Genomic DNA, 26,929 nt, shown 5'->3' with positions numbered 1-26,929 from the left:
TCAGCCAACCTGGGTTACAATCTGCCCCGTAACTTGGAACAATGCAAGAATTCAGATATACCTTCATGTGTTTTAGATGGAGCTGAACCTGATATATGGATCAAGGGTCAGCTGCAGTAATAACTGTGCTGTGTCAGTGTAGTGGGCACAGGAAAAATACTGTGCTCCTTTCTCCTGCTTCTCAAGACCAAGGAATGAGAATTGTTCCTTGACTATGTGGTTCCTGATGCAGAGTGCTGGATGGAGGCTCTGGATAATTCTAGGTAGAGAGGTGGAGGTGCTTGAGCTCCCACTGCAGTTAGAGGGCACAAAGTCATTGTGGAAACACTGAAGTCCAGTAAGTGCTTCAGCTTGCAGTAAATATATGAAGTATTATGTGATTCAGCTGCTTGGTGCCACTTGAGGTGTCCTGCCCGTGGCAGGGGGTTGGAAATAAATTTAAGGTCCCTTCCAACCCAAACCATTTTATGATTCTCTGAAGTATCTCATCAGTGCCTTCCTAATGTCCTGCAGGACCCAGCCCCTCTGTGTTTTTCTTGTTTAGCCAATCCATTTCATGCTGTGAAATACATCTCCATTACCTACAATGTGATGATGTGGCCTATTCATAGGTGTTTGTATTTATCTTCACCTCAGGATTAGTGTCACCCTGTGGATATATTCAGTGTTCACCACAAGCAGGCTTTGGTGAGTGGGACCTTCCCTCAGCCAGGGGCTTTGGAGTAAACCTCAGGAAGGATTGTCTGGAAAGAGAGCTCAGTGCTTCTCTCCATGTCTGGAGGAATCTTGCCACAGTGATTCCTCTGAGAAATAGTGCTACTAAACAAGCCCACTCCTTTTTTAAGCAGTAGAGATCCCAGATGCTCCCAGAGTTTCCAACCATTCATATCACCTTGCACCAAATAATGGGATATACTGATGTTTTTTGTCCCTCAGAGTCATTTCTAAGCAGGTGCTGTGAGCAAACATTCTTTTTCTTTTCTGTCCTTTGAAAGAGTCATCCAAAGCATTTAATCCCAGCCAAGCCACAGGTCAGAGTTGAGAAATGGTTTATAGCTGCAATATTTTTTCCTATGTGCTTCAGGCAAAGAAAAAAAAAACCTCAAGAAAATGCTCTTCTACCTTCCCACCCCTTCCTATGAATTCTTTTGTCATTTTCAAAATGGGTTGATTTGATTTTCTTGAAATATTGCAACACACATACAAAAATTGTTCCCAAGCTAAGAAGTTTTTATATCAAGTTTCATCCCTTCTACTGTTCCCTTATTTTTTTCTTCTTCAGAAAAAGTTACAAACCCATGAGAACAGGAGGGTTTATAATGAAAGTGCTGGCAGGGCCTTAGTGTAGCATTTCCAGATGTGCTGGTGCAATTAGGGCTGGTCAAATAGAGTTGGATGAAATCAGAAGTGACCCAAAGTCTTTGTCAAAGCCTTGAACTGAACCTTGAGGGGGCTGAAAGCATTTAGATGAGTTTTTCTCTGTGTTTTAGAGGGGGCTGCTGTATCCCATTTTAAGATGGAATTGAATGTGAAGAACATTTTTGGCAGCACAGCATTTCTCCCTCCAGTCATGGGTAAAATGGGAGGTCCAGAGGCAATCAAGAACAAGGCTCTCCCTTCCTTCTCCCACATCACCAGTACTGGTAAGCAGCTCCTTGCCTCAAACACCTCCAGACTATGGAAACCTTCTCACAGGTTTCTAGCTGTGTAATTAGCCAAAGCAAAAATTTTTGTATTATTTGGATAATTTGATGGTTTGCATCCAGAACTGACTCTGGATTAAAGCTCTGCAGTGCAAGCTCATCTCACAACAACCAAAGGATCTTATTATGGCTTCAGATATGCACAAACACACATCCCACTTAAGGCTTGGGGAGTCCCAAGTGTGTATCCACAGCAAGGCTGACTGATTTTTATATTTTCCTTGGTTTTTCACTTCCTTGTTTGAGTCTGGAGAGGAAACAGATTATGGGAAAAATCGGTATCTTCCCAGAAGGTGCTTTGGGTTTACTGCAGTGGATTTGCTGTTCTGCAGTGTGTGTGGACACACAGCAAAAGGATTTGAGAGAGGCAAGAATAACAGGGAGCAGAGCTTCTCCTTTGGGGTAGAGGCTCTGTCTCTCATATCAAACTCTGCAGGAAGCCAGAAAACCAAAGCAATTCGTGTCAGAGGCTGGGGAGAGCCAAGGTATCTTCAAACCTGTAGCTGAAAACAGAGGAGGTTTCTCATACCTAGGTTTGTTTTTCCATGCTGTCCCCTTGACTTGAAGTTGGAATCCCCGACTTAGGTTTCTTGCAGGACTCTCCCTCCATGTCACATAATTTACTCAGTGAAGAAAACAAATCCCAGCAGGGTTTGAGTTTTCTGAGCCTCTTGTGACATGTTACTCTGGATATCCATTCCAAAGCCATGCTCAGCTAAGGTTTCTTATTTTCTTCCCAGACCCAGCGGCCCCTTCCGCCATTATTGAATAGCTATATATATTAAAAAACAAATTAGTAAGTAAGAGCTCTCCAAGAACACCCAGGTGCTGAGGAAGTTGTATTTGTGCCTCCAGAGGTGGCACATTTTCCCCCTCAGATGATACCTGATCTAGTGTTAGGGTATTGTGTTAACTGAGCATTATCGTGCTCGGAAGAGCTACAGCTCAGATGAGACATAAATTTGAGACCCTGCTTGCCTGCAGTGAGCACTTTAACCAGGGAGAAATTTGTGGGAAGGCAGGAGGGATGATGAGGAATGGAGGGGAATGGGGATTTCTCTTGCTGTAGGCTGCCCGTCACCAGGATTCACACAGAAGGGTTATTTTTCCCCTTTTTCACAGATGTCCCAAAAATACTGCTGCCCACCTTCATACTTAAAACCTGCCCTAAACATAAAATACTCTTGCTGCTTCTTTATCTTCTCTGTTGTGATCACAAGGATGTAAAAGGGAGTGAGAGCTGAAAGCCATCAGACCTCTCCACTTCCCTGCATGTGGAAAATGTGAGAGCATGATCGGTGTCTTACAACTTCTTGTGGCAAATAGACAGAGGGACAGGGCTCTGGTACCTCCTGCGTCTGCCCATCACAGTTACATGGCACTAAATCCCATCTCCACCTCTCCAAAGATGTCCAGCTTGGCAGCTTCAGTGCCAGGGAGGGCTTGTTTTTGCTAGAATCTGACTAAGATGTTGAATACCTCCAGATATGCAAAAAGCACACAAATCCTCCAGGATTTACTTCAGCGCAGCATTTATCAAATCAAGGAGAAAGCTGGATCCTTGGATCCCAGCCATTTTAAAGCTCTGAAGATTATTTCTGGTTACTGAAGTTTGACCTCCACATTTCAAGTTGGAGCCTGAACTCCCTGGCCTAAATCTAAACCAGTCTGTGGCTTAGCTGTGGTTTTCTTCCAGGGTCAGCAATGGCTTAAATCCATGCCCAGTTCAGTAAATTGGAAATGGCAGAAGAAGATTCCAGGGTGGTGGCCTGAGAGGAAGATAAATACATGAGTTACAGATAATTACTGCTCTTTAAAAAAAAATTCAGATGTCTTGAACCTGTTTCTTGTGTATTCGTCTACTTCGTGTATTAGGCTGGAGATAAGGCTGCATAATGAAAATGATTCCCTTCAGCTTTAAAAATCTGTGAGGGGTTTGCAAAACTGGTTGGCTCTGAAGACTGCCCTGGAAATCTCAGGGGAAAAGTATTGCAGCGTAGAAAACCAGTTGTGTTTATTCAGAATATAATGAATGGACAGAGCAAATACTTTGCAGAATAAGCCCCAAACCCTGTATTTGGGTAGCATTGCATACTCTATTTAAAATAAAAAAAATTAAAATTTTATTCCTTGCCATAATCATCCGGGTTGTATTACAGTAAAGGGATGAGTAGCAAAGATTAGCAAACTGTTCATCTGTCCACTCCCAAATTCAAACCAGGATTAACTATAACCTTTCTGGAAATTACAAGCCTGGTACAGGATTCAAGTCATTAATGAATACATTGTACAGAGCCAGATCAGATACTTGAAGAAAACTACTGGATCTATTTTTCCACTTTCACTGTGACAATTACTAACTGCTTTGTGATTATGAACAGCAGCAGAACCACTTTACTGTAGTCCTGTTCATATGTTGCTTTAGATTATACATGAGAAACTCAGATAAAACAATGTCAAAAATTTATTAAACTGGATATTGCATACAGATATTTAATTTGTCTTGATTTGTTCTTGCAAATTCTTCTCAGATACGCTTTGTAATTTTATGTGAATTTACAAATTGAGATACAACAATTCTTAGGCTCCATTTTAATGAAGAAAAAATATTTAAGATTTTAAGAGTTGTCCTAGGAATTTATGTTGAGCCAACTCAAGTGTCAAAGGCCTCTTTTCCCCCCTGTTTTCAAAGACAGGCACTGAATTTGATCTAATTGTCCATAAGTTCACCTATGTTTCAGGAGTTATTGGAGATAATGCCTAATAGCTGTTGTCTCACACTTTGCTGCTCTTGAACTTTCCAGAATGAACTGGATAAACTGTCTTGCCATTAGTATCTGTGCTTCTAAATTTCATTTCCTGGGGATCAAATCCAAAATTAATACCTATATAATAAAATAATAATAGCAACAGCAGATTGCATTGCCAATGCTTTCTGCCTTTCCTGTTCTTTATATTTTTAGTAGATTATTATACTAATAGTGCTTGCTAAGTGGAAAAGTAGTATCATCAAATAATGTTCTGATTTGTTCCTTGTCACAGGAAGAGATGAAGCCTAGAATAGGTTTCCAAAGTGCCTGAGTCCTATGCCTGCATTTTCTCCCAAAATAGTTGTATTGAGCTGTTTTATTTGAGGCAAAAGTGCTCAGCATTAAGTTAATGGCCCCTGCTGAAGTCAGCTGCATCATCAGCAATGCTGGGTGCATCCAAAGCCTTGACTCTTGATTTTGGTTGTTTTATACCTGTATAAAATGTGCAGACAGATGTACCATGTGAAGAAGAAAGATTTATGCTGTTTTACTTCTCTTGACTCATGACATTTGTGTCTGTGATCCATTTCCTATAGGCAAGATGAGGCAACGACCTTGTTTTATAGTTAAGGGAATTTAGCAATAGGGGTATGACCAGAGTGTGCCAGTTAATCTCAGTGTCCCCTGGCAGTGTTTAGGTTACAGAGATGTACCCCCCGTGCTGTTAGTTCAGCAGGGGGAAAAGTGGATCCAGGCTTTTGCTTTTTCAAAATGATAGGAAAATGTCACAGACCTGAACTTTGTATTTAACTAAGCAAAGGATATTGTCCCAAGCTGCATTTTGGACCTGGAGCATCATCTTGTCTGGCCAAAGGGCTCCTGGGATGACTTCTTCCTTCAGTGCTCCCCAGAATTCTGACTTGGACTGAAAAAAGTGCAGAACAGCTTACTTCTGACACGACTCAGTGCCATGCCTTGAGACTGACAGGTATGAAAATATGAGCTAATGTTTATCAGATGCACATCTGGAATCACAACAGAAAACTCCAGAGGTAAAGACACCCCAAGTCATCTAAAGGCAGCTCGTGACTTCCCAGGTTGCCAAGCATCTTTACAACAGGCAAGGAATCTGATAGCTTCTGATGCTTCAGAAGTCTGGATGTGAGCTGAACCAACTGTTGCTGCTTTGGTTTGTTTTACTTCAGAGCTCAGTTTTCCAGTTCTCTTAAAGCAATAAAAAAATGGGCAACAAAAGGAAGCAGTGATGCTGTGGTGAGATGGTTGTGAATTCAGAGAGATGTGAACCAGATGGATGGATGGATGGATGGCAAAGTTGGTGGAAAAACTGGACCACTGAGCTTGTGGAACAATGGTCATCAGCAGGATGTGCAACTGGTGACCAGTTGCTGGCATCTGGAAATGCTGTCATTTTCTTCTGGGATCAATAGTGGGACTGATAACGATGATCATTGTCATTAATGGCTTTGGAGACAGGACAGGGATCACCTCAGCAAGGTCATGGATAACATTTAAATGGGAAAAATGACTGGAAAGTAGAAAGTAGGGATGACATTTAGTTGGAATCAATCTAAGGGAATGTTTGGATAAGGAATTTATTGTTCCATGAGAGTTTGACTCTAAATATATACGGAAGCTAAGAAATGGGAACATACTTGTTCCACATTGTCTCTTTCCTGCGGAAATCCTGAAGAATAGCTCAACATAAATGATCTTCAGGACTGCTTGGTTATTCCTGCACTGAGCCCAAACATTTGTGGTTGTGAGGAATTTATCAGTAGGAGTCATGGGCTCCTGGAAATGAGAAAGGAAGATGGAATGACAGAGCCTGTTGTCAAAAGAACAAAGTTTCTTAAGAGTCCACTGCAAAGATTTGTCTAGAAACAAGTGTAGTTCATCTTTTCTACTCCTGCTTGCAAGAGCTTTCCTTTGAAGTGAGGATAAATTCATATATTTTGCAGATTTTAATGACTTCTAAGGTATAGGGACATAACTGACAGAAGCAAGACAATAAAAATAGTACAAAATTATAATAAAAACATTGATGTTTGTGAAGACAATTTTTTTTTTATATGTTTGAAGAATTTAAAACTTGTAAATGGAGTCACAGCACATGGGGATTACAAATATGGAGACTGGAATTTTCAGTGGAAGTCTTACCTGAGACACAGTTGGAAGACCTGCCTCCTGTCGACTGAGGAGTAGCTCCTCGTATTTCCCACCCCACTAGCCCAGACTGGATTCAATCTTGCCCATTAACTCAGCAACTACTTTGCTGAAGGGGAAACGTGATGAAGGCTGAGTTTCAAATGGTTTCAAGGTGCTGGTGACTTTAACAAACTGCACAGACGCCTTTTAGTGGTTAAAGGACGTGTTTATTTCTTGCATTATTGGTCTGATTAAAACAGTTCCTCTTGCAAGTGTGTAAAAGGTGGCTTTAAAACAGTGCCTGAACACCTGCAGGACAAGAGCCAGTCAGGTTGTTTTCAGCTACCTTTTCTAAGCTTGCTGAGCAAAGCCAGGCTTTTTGTATGTGTGTTACAATCCTTAGGAGTGCATTAGTCAGGATAAATACCACAACTCCTAAACTGACTGACTTCCATGGCCTTGCTTTATGGTGCTTCTTTCATGCTTCACCTCTTGAAATTCTGAAATCTTTGTTTTAAGCATTGTCAAAAATATTTCTTGTATTTCTGAAAGTAAATAAAGAAGAAGTGGAAGCAAAGAGGGAAAATGTTTTGATCATGTGGAATTCAAACTTAGCAAGGAGGCTATCATGTAAAACTGAAATGAGAACATAATCTAGGACCAAATGAAGAGATGAAGAACAGATTAGTACAAGAATTTTAGATATGTAAAACACTGAGTTTGAGATACAGTGGGGATTTGACATGAAGACAGGGGAGGAATGAATGTTTTAGGTGAAAAAACCCCAAACCAGATACATAGGTAGAGGAGCTGAGAAGAGAAATTCAGAACCTTACTGATTAAGAAGATTTAGGGCATCCCAGGAACATAACTGTGAATACTTGAGGGTGGTGAGGCCCTGGCACAGAGTGCCCAGAGAAGCTGTGGCTGCCCCTGGATCCCTGGAAGTGTTCAAGGCCAGGTTGGACAGGGCTCTGAGCAAACCTGGTCTAGTGGAAGGTGTCCCTGCCCATGGTAGGGTGTTGGAACAAGATGATCTTTAAGGTCCCTTCCAACCCAAGAATTTCATTCTATGACTTCCAGGAAACTGGGACCAAGAGCCCTGAAAGGAATTAGGAATGGCTTGAGCCTGAGGCATAAACTGTTGAGAGTGTAGACTGGGACTGTGTACAGGAGATATATGGAACAGGTACCCAGTGATGTGAAAGGGGCAGGCTTGGATGTGCCAGGGAGCATACAGGTCTGCTGAGTGTGCTGAAGATGTCCAGGCTCATGGATCCGAGAATGTCCCGGTTTCACAGGAGTCCACATTGTCATGGCTGGTAACTTCCAGCCTTCAGAGGTCCCTCAGGGGCTCATGACAAAAAATGAGGCAGCCTGACCCTCATCCTGGAATTCATTTCATCTGTTTAGCTCCACAGTGGAAATGTTGGCATGTGAGCCAAGTTCCCATTGCAGCCCTGGGAGATAAAATAGGTCCTGCAAAGGCATAATCTCATCTGAAGCTACTCATCAGCCACTGTAAGTCTTTCTCCTTGTTAGGTGGAGATTTTCTGTGGTTTTTGCTATCAACTGTTACTGCAGCCCACTAGGATGGTTCCAGAAGACTTCCAACATACCAACATCTCCAGATGACACTACATGTCATATTTCTGGCTTTTATCTAGCTGATATAGCTTTCAGAATTACAGACAGAGGTTTTCTATGTTGAAAAACTCCCCAAAATCTGAAGTCAAAAATCTTGGAATATGTTTAAGTCCGGTTTTAAAATGCAATAAAACCAGTGAGTGTGAGTGATGGTGAGTTGAACTGGATTCCTAGCTGACCTCTTCAGAAGAGATCCGTTTGATTTTGTAGTTGAAATTCCTCCTGCCAACAGATAAACAATATAAAATTTGGACCTGGAAAGAGTATAAAAGAAGCTGAGTGCATGACAATTGTTCAGGTGCTGACAACCCTTTTGATGTAGAAATTTTCTGCCTCCATCAACTGCATCACCCCTATAGGTACTGGATTGCACAACACTGGCCTTTATCCTGGAAAAATGTAACAGTCTGGTCTTTATAAATCTTTGATGCAAAACCAGGGGGCTGGAACTGCAGCATGCTGTGGAGTTACTAATTATGTCCACAATGTCCATTAAGTTACCCTGTGAGTTCACGTTGCATTAAGTAAATTTGTTATAGGTGTGCTGTCATATACCTTTTATGATGGTTTTAGGAATGAGATTATTTTGCTGTTCTCTGTGGGATAATTTTTAGGCTGTCAATTAATAATGCATTACAAAGGGAATAATAAATGCATATTAGCTCTTTGATCCATGAAGAAATTGTATAATTGTGTCTGGCCCAAAAGTCTTTGAAAGATTCCAGCTGTGCAACAGATCCTGAGTTAGGGATGTCTGGGTTGCAGCAAGACTGCAGAGTGTGGTGACAAGCAGAAGTACCAGGTAGGGCAAAACACCATGGGAATGTGCATATGTACTCCCAAATTCCTAAAAGACATCAACAACAGCTAGAAACTGCATCAGGCAGGTCACGGTTCAGTCCTCAGACCACTGGTTCACACTCAGATTTGTGTCCAAAACATCAAACCAAAGAATTTTTCAGCTTGTCCAGGCCAGCTTTCCTCCTCTTCCCAGCACAAAAGACACCCAACAATTTCAGCAGTGAAGCCAGAAGGATCTGCTGCAGCACCCTTTGCTGCTGAAACCTCTCACTCCACTCAGCGTATCTTCCCCGCCCATATAGAATCCTGTGTCTGAGGACTGACTGGAAACACATGGCACAATCCCACGCTCATATGAATTCAACACAAGAATAAAGAGCACAAATAAGGCCAGGCTGTCTGTCTTATCCACTTGCATACCTTTCACTTAGAAACTTGCTGAAAACCTCCCCAAACTTGCCATCAGAGCAGAGGTGATGCTTGGAACTGTGTGAATGCTTGGAAAGGGAGACACCCTGACCCAGAGGTCTGTTAGGGGGGAAGAAACCAGGCAGAAAAGAAAGGTGACTCTGGAGTCTCCCTCATTTCACCTCATTAAGGCTACCAACTGCTCTCTGTGTCCCTGAACTGTCCCTGTTTGTCTCTTGCATAAGATTGTGTCACTTGGGGCAAGGACTCTTTACCTGTTCAGTTTTTGCACAACTCTCATTGTAACAGCTTTCTGATGTGGGTGTGAGGCTGCTAATATCAATAACAAGGTTACCAATAGTAATAACTATCCTATTTTTCAAGTCTGTGCTTTAATCCTGGACACATCTGAGTTCAGCTGTTATTTATGGATGCTCAGTTATTTTAAAAAAATTAATTCCAGACAAAATGGCCCTTTTCCTATTTGCTTCATGTGGACAAATAAGTTTGTCAGACAACCTGCTTCATCAATTCCAAGGAGAAGCCAAGATCCAGTGAACCTATTATTGGGGTATAAATTATTCCCACTGTGAATTCAAGGTGATGGGCAAGCTGGAATTTTTTTTTCTTTCTTGTATTGACAATTCGAGGGCAACCATAGAAAATGCCATAATTTTCATCAGATTCCAATGCCTCCAGCATCTGCAGAAAAACTCATTTGGCCAAGCTGCTAAAAGGAAAAGGGTGTGGGGAAAGGAAATAATAATTGCCTCAGCTATCAATGTCTCTACCATTTGCATGCTGGAGCTGCTCCAAATAACTTTGCCTCCTTTGGAAGTCCCTGTTTACTCCAGTTGCTTTGTACTGGGCTAACGGCTCCAATAAATTCCGCGCTATTCCTATGGCTCAGGGTGGCTGTCATCTGAGTTTATGAATGTGAGATTTGTTTGGCTCTCCCCCCCCATGAGTGATTGGGGTTAGAAAGTGTGATTATATTTGGGCAGAGGGAGAGAGATGCTGCGAGAAGGCAAACTGAACAGACATTGTGAATATTTATTTTTTTTAGATGGAAGGCAGTTGTATTTATGTGCAGTTGTAAAACAGAAAAGATATTGGTTTCTGCTGCAGGAATTATATACTAACTCCAAAAAATGTACACAGTGAGAGCTTATAATAGAAACTTATTCCAGCAGAATCTTTTTTTTTTCAACAAACATGTAGATTGGCATGTGGAGCATGCTGTGCTGAAGAGATCGAAGCTTGATTGTGGTTTCATATCTGGCATTCCTGAGTGAACAGAGAACTGTGGTCCTTATTCATAGAATTTTGGGCTGGGGGTAAGACAGGGCACTCTGCCATGCAGAATGGTTCTTGTTTTTGCAGGGAATGGGAAGACAGAGGACCAGCCAGTTCCGCTGTCCTTCATTTTAGCTCCTCTGCCCTCTGTGAATCTTTTAGATGTGGCAGCATGGCGGTAAAATACCAAAAGAAAGTGGAAAATTTTGTCCTTCTAAGTCATATCAAATCAATTAATTTGCTAAAGCAGGCTTAACAAATGTAATTCATTATGAAAACACAGGAGGAGGCTTTTCTATTTCCATGGGTTGCTTGTGCTTCACATGAAGCAATCAGGAAGGCAATTTGGTTATCCATGCTAGAGTAGCATATAATGTTATATGCTTAGGGATTTCAGGAGAATGAGGCATTTTCAGCTTTGCCTTTCCAGTGTGTGCAAGGCTGAGGCCTTATGAAAGAGGTAATGCTTCCAATCTGTCCTGGAAAACTCTGTCATGCCAATACACTGCTGTGAGGGCTCTTGTGGTGAAATACATGGTCTGACAGCTGCTGGAGAGCCATGAAGACATCATCCAAGTCAGGCTGGCACCACCATAAATACAGGAATTCATGTGGTTATGTTAAGTGCTATCTCCTTTTTGTGCCAGGGACAGGGTTTTATTCTGTGAAGTTCATCACCGTGAAGAGTTGGAGATGTACCGGGGACAAGTCACGTAGCATCACTCTCTAAACGTTCACTGTCATGAGTCCTACTCGAGGAAATGAGTTTTAAGTTTAGTTCAGGGCTCTTCAATCCTTCAGCAGTGCCAGGCTTTCACACTGCTGAAATTTCCCACTTTTACTTTCTAAGGAACTGATGGTGAACGTGGCAAATTTTTAATATTTTGCCCATTCAAATGGAATCTGAGATGATTTTAAACTCCCCTCCTGTTTCTAATTAAGACTTTAGATCACTAAACATTCTCTGGCATTGAAAACGTGTCCCTGATCTCCTCACATTTTAACATTTTAAAATAATAAAATTTCAGGGGCTTTTAGGCTGGCATAAGTTAATAATCTCTATTTTCTTATCCTTTCAGTGACCTGATTTCAGCCTTGCTCATACAACTCATAGAGGCAATAGAAGATCCTCATTGGGATGGGATTCAACAGTATATACAAAAAAAAAAGACATTTGTTTTCCTGTTTCCTACTGGATTTGCTGAGTGATGTGCTGCTGAGGAAAAGCTGGCCAGCTCTGCAAGCAAGGGACCTGGGGTACGTGCTCTGCAGGACACCTAGGGAGGTATTTGGGAGCTGAAGGAAAGCAGGGCAGAAAGGCCCAAAGCAGAACTGATGAATTTGATGTATTCCAGTGATTTTCAGACAAGTTAAGACACATTTTCCCCTGCAATACCTGTAATACACAATGTCATCTTCTGTTCTACTTTGTACTCCGGATCACTGAAAAAAATCCTGGAGTTTTTTTCAAATTTTAGATTTGGATAAAAAGTTGATATGTCCAACAGAGAGCAATTAAATATTGCCCCATTGATGGGATTCAGATCATCCAACTCCTTTGGCGTTGGATCTAACCTGGACACACTGGGATCACTTTATAGACAGTGGAAAGAAACTGGTGTGCTCAGGAAGTGGTTTCTGAGGCCTGGTTTAGACATTTCTTTAGGCTGCAAGGACCAGCTGGAGGAGCCCCTTCATTCCCATGGCCTGCACACGGAGGCAGCCACCACTTGGGGTGCAGGGTTCAGGAATCCTGCTCCTTCTGTCAGGAAGAGTCTTAACCCTTTCATAAAATTATTGTCCTCCACCCTAAAACCACCAAAGTATTTTGCTACCATTCTCACTGTAAGATGGTTTCAGACATTGGTTATCTGAAAATTTGAAAAATGCATCTAATTTTTAGAGTAAATACACTTCAGGCCTAGAGAAGCCCGTTTGCATCTGAACCCCCTCTTTCACTCATTAGGTCCTTTTCCTTGGTGAGAGGGACTGATCCTCACTGCCAAAATTCAACTGCTTTTAGACTCTTTTCAGGAGGAGATTTTAGTTAGACTTTTTTTTTCAAATTTTCTTAACCAAACCCAAGATGAACATGAACACTAAATCTTTCAGCTAGAAATATGAGTGATGCCTGGAAATATCTGAAGGATGTATTCAGTGCCCTAGATTAGCAATCAGCTAAAAGTATTTTTGGATCCTCTTACTTTTATTCAGAATTTACTTAAACAACTTGGTCAGGTTCTGAAGCAACCATATTGAGATTGAAATATGGAATATCTCACAGCACAATGGTGACTGTCATGCCTTATTTTTCTTAAAGAGATGATTTCTTATTGTACAGTGCATCAAAATAGGGTCCTATGTTTTAACTTAGCCTTCTGAAAGACAATATGGGCCTGCATATCCAAAATCACAGAACTGACATATTTAAAGGGGTAAATGATATTGAGTCTTCAGAGGAAAGAAAAAAAAACTCTACAGAAAAATTAAAGCAGTCTGTTTGAGTTGCCATTGAACATATGGATGCCAGATTGCCATGGTGAAAGCCCTTGCATTATTTGAATGCTTTGACTTTTCACAACGGCCTAATCATGATTAAGAACTGCCCTCTGCAACAATGTGCAAATCAATAACTCGTTTTCCTACACAACGAGGAGAGAGCTCTTTGGGCTGCTAGGCTGGACAGCGATCAAGGACATTGTTCTTAAGCACTGATTGCCCTTCATGGCATATTATTATTCATGGAAAGTGCTTCCCACTCCTCTAATGGTGACATCATGAAACTAGTGAAGACAAGCCCCCCTTCTCAGCAGGACAGGCGCCAGGATCAGATGGAAACATGACTGACTGGTCCCGAGGCAGATGCTTTCTGGTTTCTGACTGTTCCTGGAGGGGGCTGGTGGGAGCTCTCACCAACAAGCTCATTTTAATAATACACTTATCTATTATCTTCCCATGAACTTGCTTTCGCCATCTTTCGAGAGTGAATTTGTGAAAAAAAAAAAAAAAAAAAAAAAAAAAATGTCCCACAAAGCAAGGATATGTGGCTGACCTGCAGTGTATCTGACCTTATAGTAATGGAGAATTTTAATTCCCAGTTCTTTCAGGGAAGCCACCCAGACAAAGTAGATTTGCCAAACCATTACTGTCCCACACAGAAATACAGTTGGATTTGATAACAGAGGTTAAACTGGATTTGGTCAAAAAGAGTTAGGAAAGGGTTGGGTTGGATCTAGAGCATTAATGAAGTAAAAGTGATGATTGGAGAAGAGCTGAAAATAAATCCAAGTGTTTAAGAGAGACAAATCTCTAAAGAAATAGCCCAGAGCACCCAAGATGTGCTTTCTGGCAGGACTGGGGAAGTTCAAGAAGGCTGAAATCAGGAATGATCACAGAAAGATCATTCAAAATGCTCCACTGTAGAAGAAAATAAGAGAGCAGAAACCTCCAGGCCAGTTAAGAGCCACATCACCTCTGTTAGTGCTTGTCTCTTCTATTAGAGAGGAGCTGAAGGTTATTATGCTACTAATTTTTGTGGCTCCACTGTGTGCCTGAAGTTAGGCAGGGCAAATACAGGTTTTGGAACTATATTCAGATTTACTTATTTCCAAAACCTGTTAATAATGTACTCAGACTGCCAAGCTGTTTCATTTCTTTCCTTCTTTTGACTGCATAGTAAATGTTCTGAAAGGAAAAGCTGAGTCTGCTCAGGGCCAGGCCAAAAGCCAAGGGCCTGGGGCAGATGGGAAGCAGTCTGGACATGTGTTGGGGTCCCTCCCCTGCCATGGAGCCCTGGGAGAGGGGCCCTGAGGGCACAGACACGGGGTTTCCCTGCCCCTGCTCAGCCTCGTTCCCATTGGTTGGTTTGTGTTCCCTGCACGGGCAGAAGGACCCTTGGTCCCGTGACTGGAACAGTTCCTCGGCAGAGCCCCGGCCATGCGGCTGGAGAAATAAACATCTCTGAAACATCTAGCAAGAATCTGTCTGTCCATATATATTTCCTTTCCACGGGACTCCTGGTTTGATATATGCGTGTTGCAGGATCCCCACTGCAACAAATGGTGGAGATTTGTGAGCAGAACGATCCCCGATCCCTAAGCGACTGATTTGTGTGAGTAAACCCTGGAAACTTTGGATTCCTCTTCTTGGTTTTGCTTTGCTATTCCATATCTAAACTATGGAAGAACCGTGGGAAGACTCTTGGCTCTCAGAGCCGCATATGGACATTTATCTTAAACTTAAAATGATTCTTGAACAACAATTTGTAAATTTTAGCTTGATTCAAGCTCAAAAAGAACTGAAACACTTCCTGGCATGGTTGTTTAAGAACTTTTTCTATGTTTCTTGGGATTTAATTCTTACCAAGGGCTTTTGGAAAACCGTTTGGACACAGTTAATACTGGAGTCAAAATATATGCCGATGGAAGAATATTTTCGTGAATATTATTTAATTTCCGAGACTGTTGAGCAATGTCAGCTGTGTCCTGGCGAAGGGAAGCCTGGCGCAGGGACCGTGCGGCCCAGGCCACGTGCACCGAGCGCTCTCCGAGCAGCAGCGAGGCAGTTCCCGCGCGCGGGCGGAGCCACGCGAGCCGCAGTGTCGGTGGCGGAGCGAGGCGCGGCGGGACCCGGCGGTGCCCGCACGGCCGCGTGCAGCGTGTGGTGGAGCAAGCCCCGGGAACGCCCGGCCGAGAGGGGCGGCGCGCGGGCGGCGGCTGGCGGCGGTGGCGGTGGAACGGAGCCGCGCCCAGCCGAGACGTGCGCTGGAGCAGGGCACGGGGGGGTCATCGCTCGGGGGCCCGGCCGAGACGTGGGTGCAGCGCCCGGCAGCGGCAGCGAAGCTGCGACCAGAGGAGGCGACGCACGGAGAACTGAGCGGCGCGGCCTGGCCCGGCCCGCGCAGCCCCGAACGCGACCCCGGGAAGAGCGCGCAGGCACGAGCAGCCCCGACAATTCCAACACGGGAGCGACTGAAGGAGAGAGCAAAGACGCAGCGAGACAGAAAACAGCAGCCACTCGGAAAAAGGAAAAGATCATAGTAACTAAGATCTTAGGGATAGTAAAATGGTATAATGTTAAGCAAAATTATGGTTTTATAACAAGGTGTGACAACCAGCAAGACATATTCGTGCATAGAACTGCTATTAAAAAGAATAACCCTGAAAAATACATCCCAAGCTTGGGAGATGGAGAGGTGGTGCAATTCAAAATTATACAAGGTAGAAAAGGGTTACAAGCATCGCAGGTCACTGGGCCTGATGGTGTTCCTGTAAAAGGCAGTATATATGCAAAAAATCGTAGTCATGTTAGACAGTATCTCCATTGTAAGTCCCCCCTACAGTCTCCCTTTCCTAATCCCACCTTTCCCTTTTACCCTATGTCCTATTACCCCCAGTGTATTCCCAATCCGTTTTTTCACCCATGGTTTCCCTCACAAAACCATGCTTTTGCCAACTGTTTCCCCAAAAATCCCTTTCCAATGCCGAGTGGAGGATGAAAAGGGGGAGGGAAGAAATTAAACCCTCTCCTGCCTCAGTTTCCCCACAAAGCATGCTCAGAGAGTCCTGTCTCCCTTCTGTCAGCCCTAAGATGTTCCACAGAATCTGATTGGACATTTAAAGACTCAGGAGGGTGGCTTGTTTTGTTTTGAAACTGTTCTTGTTATGTTTATCCAGTTGTTTTCATTCTCCTTTTATTAAAATAAAACGGGTGAGGTGTTGGGGTCCCTCCCCTGCCATGGAGCCCTGGGAGAGGGGCCCTGAGGGCACAGACACGGGGCTTCCCTGCCCCTGCTCAGCCTCGTTCCCATTGGTTGGTTTGTGTTCCCTGCGCGGGCAGAAGGACCCTTGGTCCCGTGACTGGAATAGTTCCTCAGCAGAGCTCCGGCCATGCGGCTGGAGAAATAAACATCTCTGAAACATCTAGCAAGAATCTGTCTGTCCATATATATTTCCTTTCCACGGGACTCCTGGTTTGATATATGCGTGTTGCAGGATCCCCACTGCAACAGACATGGAGGTTGGGAGGATTGGATTATGAGAATTCCCGTACCCTTGCACTATCCTGAGGAGTCATTCCCTCCATTTTGGTGATGTTATGTGTGTGCCTCTCCATCCCTCTGGTTTCCACTGACTACCTTAAAAAGACAAGACTGATTTCAGCTTCCACACAATCATAGAACCCTCAAGGCTGGAAATTACCTCCAACACCATCAAGGTCCACTGTCAAACCAGCCCCACCATTATGTTCACCATTAAACCACATCCTAAAGTGCCACATCTACACATTTTTTCACAGGATCACAGAATAGTCGGAGTTGGAAGGGACCCACAAGGATCATCAAGTCCAACTCTTAGGTGAATACATTCCCATGGGGGAATTACACCCATACATTGGTGTTATCAGCACCATATTCTGACCAACCAAGCCAATCTTGGATCATACACTTCCAGGCATGGTGACTCCACCACTGCCCTGGGAAGCCCTTTCCAATGCTTTACAACCCTTTGTATGATGAAATTTTCCTTGATACTTAATCTAAGCCTCCCCTGGTGCAGCTACTGGGGAGAAGAGACTGACCCCCACTTCAGTACACCTTCCTTTCAGGGGGTTGTAGAGAGCAATGAAGTCTCCCCTCAGCCTCTTTTTCTCCAGGCTGAGCCCCCCAGCTCTCGATGCCATCCCCAAGCCCAATCTGATCCCATGCACCAGATACTCCTGAGTGCTCTCACTGAGCATTGCACCTTTTTCATGAGGGGCTTTTCTCCCCCCAGTTTTGCTCACGAGGTGCTGCCTCGAGACACAGATGGATTACTGCACTTACACTGAGTGTGTAGCTGTGTGTGCACCATTTGTAAGGATCAGGGCTTTGTAGCTCCTTGGGAAGGAGGTGTTGTGGTGTGAAAGGTCCTGAGCAGCTGTACAGGGATAGCCGACTTTACCCTTTAATCCCCAAGCAACTTGCGCCATTATTTTCTCCACATCTGCTGCCTGAGCTCCTCAGATGCGCCTTGCCACGGGTGCTGTGGTAGTATCTTAGAGCCTGTAGTTCACCCCAAGGACAAATTCTAGTTTGGAGCAGCCTCTCAGGGGCACAGAGCTCTAAACCGCCAGTTGTCTCAGCAAACTGCTTCATAGTTCCAGTCCCCAAGGGACTACCTCTGTGCCTTTGACCTTGAGCATCTGGCTATATGTAAATATAGATATATATTTTTATACACACACACACTCTGGACAGTTTGCTCTGTACTGCTTACATTAAAGCTCTGTCTTTTAAATGCTTCCCAAGAGCTATGGTTTAAATTGAGTGGAGTTGACTACTTGTATGAAAAGTCATCTTCTCCTGAATCCAATCCATATCCTGGCAAGTGTCTGCCAAAAACGTTATTCCCACCTCCTCTTCTCATGAAATATGCATATAAAATGCCCCATGAATGGTACCTAAAAAATTCATAGTGCCTGACCACATTATAATGGTGGAACCTGGCGTAAAAGATGCCTTGTGACTCCTAGAGAGATGATGCCCTATTCAGGAAATTCATATACAGGAGAAGCCTGAGCACACAGGCAAGATTGATATATATTATTCTGCAAGGGCTATTCATGTATTTGGAAAGAATTCTATAGCTGCTCTCATTTACAATATTTGGTGTGCTTGATAAATATTTGCAATTCAGAGTATATAAGTTAATCAGTATATGTATAGACATGCATAGAAATTCACAAATATAGAATCAGGATCACAGAATCACAGAATGGTTTGGGTTGGAAGGGACTTTAAAGACCAACCCTTTCACTTCAGACACCTTCCACTAGACCAGGTTGCTCCAAGCCCCGTCCAAACTGGCCTTGAACAATTCCAGGGATGAGGCATCCGCTTCTCTGGACACCCTGTGCCAGGATCTCCCCACCTTCACAGGGAAGAATTCCTCCCTAATAGCCCATCTAACCCTGCCCTCTGTCAGCTGAAATCCATTCCCCCTTTTTCCCCATGCCTTTGCAAAAAGTCCCTCTCCAGCCCCTTTAGGCACTGGAAGGGGCTCTAAGATCTCCCCTGAGCCCCTTCTTCTCCACCTGAATAATCCCACATCTCAGTCTGTCTCCAGAGCAGCAGTACTCCAGCCCTCAGAGCATTTTCATGGCCTCCTCTGTATGTCCTGCATACTTTGGGGGCCCCGGAGCTGGATGCAGCACCCCAGGTGGAATCTCACCAGAGAAAAGTAGAGGAGCAGTGCTGCCCACACTGCTTTTGACACAGCCCAGGAGAGCATGGACTTTTTGGGTTGCCAGTGTACATTCCCAGCTCATGTTGAGCTTCTCATCCACCAACACCTCCAAGTCCTTCTTGGCAGGGCTGTTTCAACCCATTCTCTGCCCAGCCTGGACTGTGAGGTAAGAGACTTCAAACTGCATTTCTGTTAATCACAATCTCATTGAGTAATAGGAAAGTAGCCCTGTGGTTGACATATTAGCATTTTCTTAACGAAAAACGACCCATGATTGACTGGATTTTAAATTTTTAAATATTTCTCTATAAAAAAATAATTGAAGGACTGGAAAAAACACTTCACCCTCTCATTCTGAATTTGCTGAGAACCTGGGGGAAATGTTTGGCTTTTTTTTGTTTTGAAATACAAAGAAGAAAACCAGTTAGTAAGAGCTCTGTAACAGAGATTTATGGTTAATTCCCAGAAACTCCACAGGGGATTGGGAACTGGGAAACTATCATTTGTTCTTGCTGTCCAGTTTTCGATCTCTGAAGTGGAGATAATTGTCTTTCTTTCTGTAGGGAGCTGAATTGACATTCCTGTCCCGGCATGCTCTGATTTTTAAACCTTCAAAAAGTTTTCAGCTTTCAGTAAAGGTCAGTCTTTCCCTTATTTATTATCTACAATAACCTGTTAAGGGAGTTTGGGGATAAATGACTCATTATTACGGTAGCACTTAGGAATCTTCCCTGAGTCTGCAACCTGTTGGGGAAGGCCCTGCATCAATGTGTAATAGGAGATACGGGCTGCTCCAAGGAGTCTTGCAGGCTAAACAAATTGAAGAGAGGAAGGAAGTCTGCAATTTGTTTTTCTCATTTACCAGGAGAACAGAAGCACAGAGGTATGGGATGAATTGTTAGGGATCCTACAGGCAGGTTGTAGGAGAGCCAGAACCTGAACTAACATCTCCTGCCTCCTAGAATTGTGTTTGTCCCACAAGATCTCCTTTCTTTTCTGTTGGTGGAGCCTGCATTTCCATTAAATATACAATTTTCAGTGTGGTGGAGACCTGCCAAAGAGTGGAAAGGAAAAACTTCTAAACAGAAAAACACGAAGGGAAGCCTGTCCTTTCCACCTTGCATTAGTCATTTCCATTAATCCCTCCTTGCTGAGTGAAGGGCAGAGTCTCCAGATCCATACAGAGCTTAGCAGGAAGGACTTACCTTATCTGAAAGGCACTTTTTGCAGCTTGCTGAGCACTGTGTCCACACAACAGCATATCAGAGCCAATGCAGCAAGTGGGGAGAGTGCAAACACATCCACTTATCAAGTGAATACACACTCATCTGTGTGAGTGAGACTTCAGGAGGTGTCAGTCCAAAAGGCAGCTGCCTCCACTGGCAGGGATTTCTAAAAACACCGGCTTGCTACTTCTCTGATTCCTCTAACCATTGCACTGTGGCCAGCATGATATCAGAGCTGCAAGAGGCCAAATCAATGCCTGGCTTCCCTCCCAAACCTTATTAAGCTGACTAGAGCTGTTTGCATATCATTTTCTAGAGATGTGATTTGAATTTGTGATTAGTCAAAATAAATTATTCTTTTTATCTTTTTTTTTTTTTTAACAGTCTAATAAAGCAGGGACTGTAGTTGTGAATAATTTAGCTGGTGGGTTTTGCACTCATTCTCAAATAACTTGCTTTGAGGAAATCCTGCCAGAAGTCGGTGGAACTGGTCTCGCACACTGGTGAGGAACCCAGCCCACATTTCTGTCTTTGGATTGCTATATCAGTTCATTTAGAAACATGTAGGAAAAAAGCTGTTTTTGTTCAAATTAGTCAATTCCTTCCATCAATGCCTAGAGCAGATACTGTTCTGGCAAAAGGTAATGTTTCAAAATTTTAGGGATTTTTTTCTTTTTCAATTCCAACTTTATTTGTCTTTTAAATTTGATTTCCGGCTAAGCTGGACATAAACCAAAATGTATTTTGAAATTCTAATAAATTTTTGCTTGCAGCACTCCCGAAACATGATGGTTCTGAACAGAAATGGGATTTTTTGACAGAGATTTTTCCTGTCCCAACAAGTGCTAAGAGAAGAGACCGCTTGAAGCCCTGCTGCGACAACAGTCACCATCCCGCAGGCACACAGCTCCCTAAGTCATGATCTGGTCCAGCTAGATCCAGATGAGGACAACTGTCATTTGGAATGTTTCCCTACCCTTAGAGACCGTCCCCCTGCTCAGGCTCTGAGTCACAGCCTTGCAGCAAGGAACCAGCGTGCTTGGAGAACTCTGGCTCTGGCCAGGCTTTCTGAGCTTCCAGGCTCCCTGCTGTGGACCTGGGAGCAGAGCCCAGATTATATCTACTCTTCCAGGCTCTTGGCTCCAGGAGAGACTGTCTGGAAATTTTGGCATCACTCCCTGCCCTACAGCTACAGACTCTGTAATGCTGAAGACCTTGGCTTTGGGGAAATCTTCCTGGTGGGTCTATCCAGGGGCTGTCCTACCTGGAAAGCTTTCTATGAGTATTTGATCTTGGTGGGTCTATGTGGGGGCTGTCCCTCTTGGAAAGCTCTCTGGATGAATTTGAATTGCTCTTTAGTGCCAGAAGAGCCAGTGCATGAAGTCTTGGGCTGTCTCTCGTAGGGGAGAGCTCTGTCTCTGGCTCATCTCTGGGGCACGGTGCAGATGAGAGCCTGCAGGCCAGGGATTTGTTCTGGGAGGTGGGATGGGTGGGTCTGAAGCTCTGAAGACTGTGGTTGTAGGTGGATCCAGGTATCTCACTCTACAGGTGGGAAACATCACACTACCAACTGCATGCTGCACCCCACTCTCATTACGAACCAAGGCGAGGCAAATTTCTCTAGATCCAGAAACACACTTGAGGTGGGTGGACATTGGCCTACCAAACTGCACTTACCACTCTGTTGGGGTCCCTCCCCTGCCATGGAGCCCTGGGAGAGGGGCCCTGAGAGGACAGACACGGGGTTTCCCTGCCCCTGGTCAGCCTTGTTCCCCATTGGTTGGTTTGTGTTCCCCTGCGCGGGCAGGGACGCTCGGGTCCCGTGACTGAAACAGTTCCTGGGCAGAGCTCCGGCCATGTGGCTGGAGAAATAAACATCTCTCTGAAACAGCTATCAAGAATCTGTCTGTCCATATATATTTCCTTTCCACAGGACTCCTGGTTTGATATATGCATGTTGCAGTATCCCCACTGCAACATAACGGTGGAGATTTGTGAGCAGAACGATCCCCGATCCCTAAGCGACTGATTTGCGTGAGTAAACCCTGGAAACTTTGGATTCCTCTTCTTGGTTTTGCTTTGCTATTCCATATCTAAACTATGGAAGAACCGTGGGAAGACTCTCGGCTTTCAGAGCCACATATGGACAATTATCTTAAAATGATTCTTGAACAACAATTTGTAAATTTTAGCTTGATTCAAGCTCAAAAAGAACTGAAACACTTCCTGGCATGGTTGTTTAAGAACTTTTTCTATGTTTCTTGGGATTTAATTCCTACCAAGGAGTTTTGGAAGGCCGTTTGGACCCAGTTAAATTTTGAGTCAAAATACATGCTGATGGAAGAATATTTTCGTGAATATTATTTAATTTCCGAGACTGTTGAGCAATGTCAGCTGTGTCTTGGCGAAGGGAAGCCTGGCGCAGGGACCGTGCGGCCCAGGCCACGTGCACCGAGCCCTCTGCGAGCAGCAGCGAGGCAGTTCCCGCGCGCGGGCGGAGCCAAGCGAGCCGCAGTGTCGGCAGCAGAGCGAGGCGCGGCGGGACCCAGTGGTGCCCGCACGGCCGCGCGCAGCGCGTGGTGGAGCGAGCCCCGTGAACGCCCGACCGAGAGGGGCGGCGCGCGGGCGGCGGCTGGCGGCGGTGGCGGTGGAACGGAGCCGCGCCCAGCCGGAAGGCGCGCTAGAGCAGGGCACGGGGGAGTCGTTGCTTGGGGGCCCGGCCGAGACGTGGGTGCAGCGCCCGGCAGCGGCAGCGAAACTGCGACCAGAGGAGGCGACGCACGGAGAACTGAGCGGCGCGGCCCGGCCCGGCCCACGCAGCCCCGAACGCGACCCCGGGAAGAGCGCGCAGGCACGAGCAGCCCCGACAATTCCAACACGGGAGCGACCAAAAGAGAGGGCAAAGACGCAGCGAGACAGAAAACAGCAGCCACTCGGAAAAAGGAAAAAATCATAGTAGCTAAGATCTTAGGGATAGTAAAATGGTATAATGTTAAGCAAAATTATGGTTTTATAACAAGGTTTGACAACCAGCAAGACATATTCGTGCATAGAACTGCTATTAAAAAGAATAACCCTGAAAAATGCATCCCAAGCTTGGGAGATGGAGAGGTGGTGGAATTTAATATTGTACTAGGGAGAAAAGGGTTACAAGCATCACAGGTCACTGGGCAGTATATATGCAAAAAATCGTAGTCATGTTAGACAGTATCTCCATTGTAAGTCCCCCCTACAGTCTCCCTTTCCTAATCCCACCTTTCCCTTTTACCCTATGTCCTATTACCCCCAGTGTATTCCCAATCCGTTTTTTCACCCATGGTTTCCCTCACAAAACCATGCTTTTGCCAACTGTTTCCCCAAAAATCCCTTTCCAATGCCGAGTGGAGGATGAAAAGGGGGAGGGAAGAAATTAAACCCTCTCCTGCCTCAGTTTCCCCACAAAGCATGCTCAGAGAGTTCTGTCTCTCTTCTGTCAGCCCTAAGATGTACCAGAGAATCTGTTTGGACATTTAAAGACTCAGGAGGGTGGCTTGTTTTGTTTTGAAACTGTTCTTGTTATGTTTATCCAGTTGTTTTCATTCTCCTTTTATTAAAATAAAACGGGTGAGGTGTTGGGGTCCCTCCCCCGCCATGTAGCCCTGGGAGAGGGGCCCTGAGGGCACAGACACGGGGCTTCCCTGCCCCTGCTCAGCCTCGTTCCCATGGGTTGGTTTGTGTTCCCTGCGCGGGCAGAAGGACCCTTGGTCCCGTGACTGGAACAGTTCCTCGGCAGAGCCCCGGCCATGCGGCTGGAGAAATAAACATCTCTCTGGAACATCTAGCAAGAATCTGTCTGTCCATATATATTTCCTTTCCACGGGACTCCTGGTTTGATATATGCGTGTTGCAGGATCCCCACCGCAACACCACTCCCCTCCCCAGCTGGACGGGGCAGAGAAAATAAGATGGAAAATGACTTGTAGGCCAAGATAAGGCAGTTTACTGAAGCAAAAGCAAAATTTTGAGCATGCACAAGCAAGGAGAAAACCCAATAATTTTATTCTCTACTTCCCATCAGTGAGCAATGTTCGGACACTTCCTGGGAAGCAGGGCTTCAGCACATGGAGCAGTTGCTCCTGAAGGCAAACATTGTAAATAAATTCACCCCTTTCCTCCTTTTCTAAGCTTTTATATCTGAGCTGATGTCCTGTGGTATGGAATAGCCCTTTGGATAATTTGGGTCTGTTGGCCTGTTTGTGTTCCCCCAGCATCTTGTCCACTCGTAGCCTCTTGGTGGGAGGAATGCTGAGGACACAGAGCTGATGCTGTGCCAGCCCTGCCCAGCAGTAGCCAAAACTCTGGTGTGTTCTCAGTACCTTTCCAGCTCCCAATGCAAAGCATAGCACTGGGAGGGCTGCTGTGGGAAAATAAACTGCTGCTCAGCCAGGCCCAAAACAACACTGTAAAGATTTCATCCTAATTCCCAATGGACTGCCTGAAGTCTCTGTTTCTTTCTCATCAAACAGGCTCACTAATTTTGTCCAAAAAATTCTGGAAACTTCAAGACTGTGTCTAGTGGTGTAAATTTTCATTACCTTTTTTTGTTATGAGGTAGAAAACCATCATCAAACTAACAAGGCAGTAACTGATCTTTCATTCCACTGTCTCATAAAACTATTTCCAGCCACAAAAGAAAAAACTGGGGCAGCAATGATAAGTCCTTTCCTTCTCTCCAAGTTCTCTTCAACAAGTTGTGAGGATTGATGCCTAATCAGGGTAAGGTATTGACTGAAGCATTATTTACCATAAGAAATGCCTCATTTTCTCTTTTGCTTTTTAGAACAGTCTAGGAAATTAAATGCAAGACAACTTGATTTAATTCCAGGTAAAGACTCCTAGCTCCCAGAAAAGTAATAACACGTTCTTGCTTTACAATGGCATGACTTTGTCTCCAAATTAGGAAAAGAAGTATTTTGGAAATGTGGAGGCCAATGTTAATGAAGAGCATGATGGGAGAAGATGTCCTGGCATTCTCAAATAAGCAAATGGAGAAGAGCACTGGTCTCTGCAGTCAGGGGCTATATTAACCGTACATTTAGAGGTAGCTTTAAACAGTACATTGATGACTTTGGGGGTGATTTTGGAACTCTGTAACGTTATCCTGTTTCCAGACACTTGTCTTGATTTGTTTTGTGTATCTCTGAGTATGAGGAAAATTTCAGGCAGAGGGAGTGTCCTGTATTTAGCTGAGAGAAGCCTGGTGAGTCTAGGTTCTGCAAACTCCCTGTAGAAATCTTCTCAGGGAAAAATACATCAGTTCCCAGCCCCTGTGTAGCAAAGTCATGGGACTGTTGAAAAGCTGGTGGATGACTTTGTTTCAAAATTTCCAAGATGTGAAGACCCTCTCAGCACCTCTGAGGGCTGATGAATGGCAGTCTAGTCCCACTTGCTGAGGAGCCAACATGGAAAATCCACAGGGGGGAGGTGAGTGATGGAGTTTGTAGTTTGATGCTTGTTTGAATCACAGTCTGATGAAAAAGAGAGAAGGAACAGCCAATACAAACTGTCCTCATCCTGTTCTCCCAGCAGTCTAAAGCATTGCTTGGAGGTGAGCATACTGGAAATACTATTATTACTCAACTCCTGCTACTGTGAGACCGCCAGCGACTTGTGCTGAAGGAGCCAACTTAAATGACAATAAAGTAAAATCCTTGGCAGCTGGGAGTGTTTGCTTCCCGGTGTCTGCAAAGGGAGCCCTGGCCTGTGCTCCGCACTCACGCTGTTTTGGAAACTTGAAGTTGTCCATAAGGCATCGCCTGTGCAGAGGCCCTATCGCCAAGCAGCAGGAGATGTTGTCCTTAGCTGTGACAAATGATAGCCAGCGGTGATTTTGGGGAAGAAAGAGCAGCTTTCAGATCTACCCCATCTCTCAAGCCACAGAGTGCAGCCGAGCTGCAAGAGCCCCTGGTCTTGTGAACACGGCGGTGCCACTGGGATGGGCCAGAGTCTGAGAGCATCCACGGAGCCGTGTGGGTGGTAGGATTTGGCGTGGTGCTCGCCGTGTCACATGTCATTCCCAATATTCCGGGGCCAGCTCCCGCGGAGCTGCACTGCGCTGGCCGAGCTGGAGCTCTCTAATTACAGGGAGCTTTCCATATGGTCTGGACTGCTCCTTGTCTGGCTGATCCTGCTCAACACAGTCCTCCTCACCCCACTGTGCTTCCCACACCTGGCCTGAGGGGGTGATGGACACCTTTCTGTGAGTACTCATTGTTTTTCTGAATTAAGCTGGGAAGGTTTGATTCAGTTTTCAGACAAATATGGAGAGTCTTTTCTTCAATTTCAGTGGCTTCTGGAATGGTACCTTATTTCATAAACTCAGATCTCCGCTATTTCACACTTCATTTCCTTCTATACCCTTGGGTGAAGACCATCAACTCCTGTTGATTTACTGCCCTTAACTTCTCAGGTTTCCCCATTTTTTTTTATTTTATTTTTTTTGAAACTTGGAGTTTCTTTCAAGACCACATTCAGATTTCTCCATAAAAATTCCCTAAGAGGAGGAATTTCCCTATTATTTTTTATGGTTGAAGAATAATGCACCAAAAGGAACAGAAAAAAAGGCCTTTGGCTTCCCTGCATCTTTGCTAGTGTCTCTAACTCACGGTAGTCTCACACTGGTCAGCTTTGTCTCCTGTTCTTTTAAATATTATTAAGCTTTACCTGGA

At 44.5% G+C, this 26,929-nt stretch overlaps 1 long non-coding RNA gene across 1 annotated transcript; it reads left to right on the top strand.

Moving 5' to 3' along the window:
• The first annotated feature begins 7,758 nt into the window (after positions 1-7,758).
• Positions 7,759-24,601, top strand: LOC116442263. Its single transcript, XR_004239464.1, has 3 exons — positions 7,759-7,771; positions 18,879-18,883; positions 24,521-24,601. It is a non-coding gene; the product is annotated as an uncharacterized LOC116442263 (long non-coding RNA).
• Positions 24,602-26,929: the final 2,328 nt, after the last annotated feature.

The sequence above is a fragment of the Corvus moneduloides genome, chromosome 3 (genome assembly GCF_009650955.1).
Source record: "Corvus moneduloides isolate bCorMon1 chromosome 3, bCorMon1.pri, whole genome shotgun sequence".
Taxonomy (NCBI): Eukaryota; Metazoa; Chordata; class Aves; order Passeriformes; family Corvidae; genus Corvus; species Corvus moneduloides.
The sequence above is the reverse complement of the archived record's forward strand: the minus strand, read 5'-3'. Positions and strand labels throughout refer to the sequence as shown.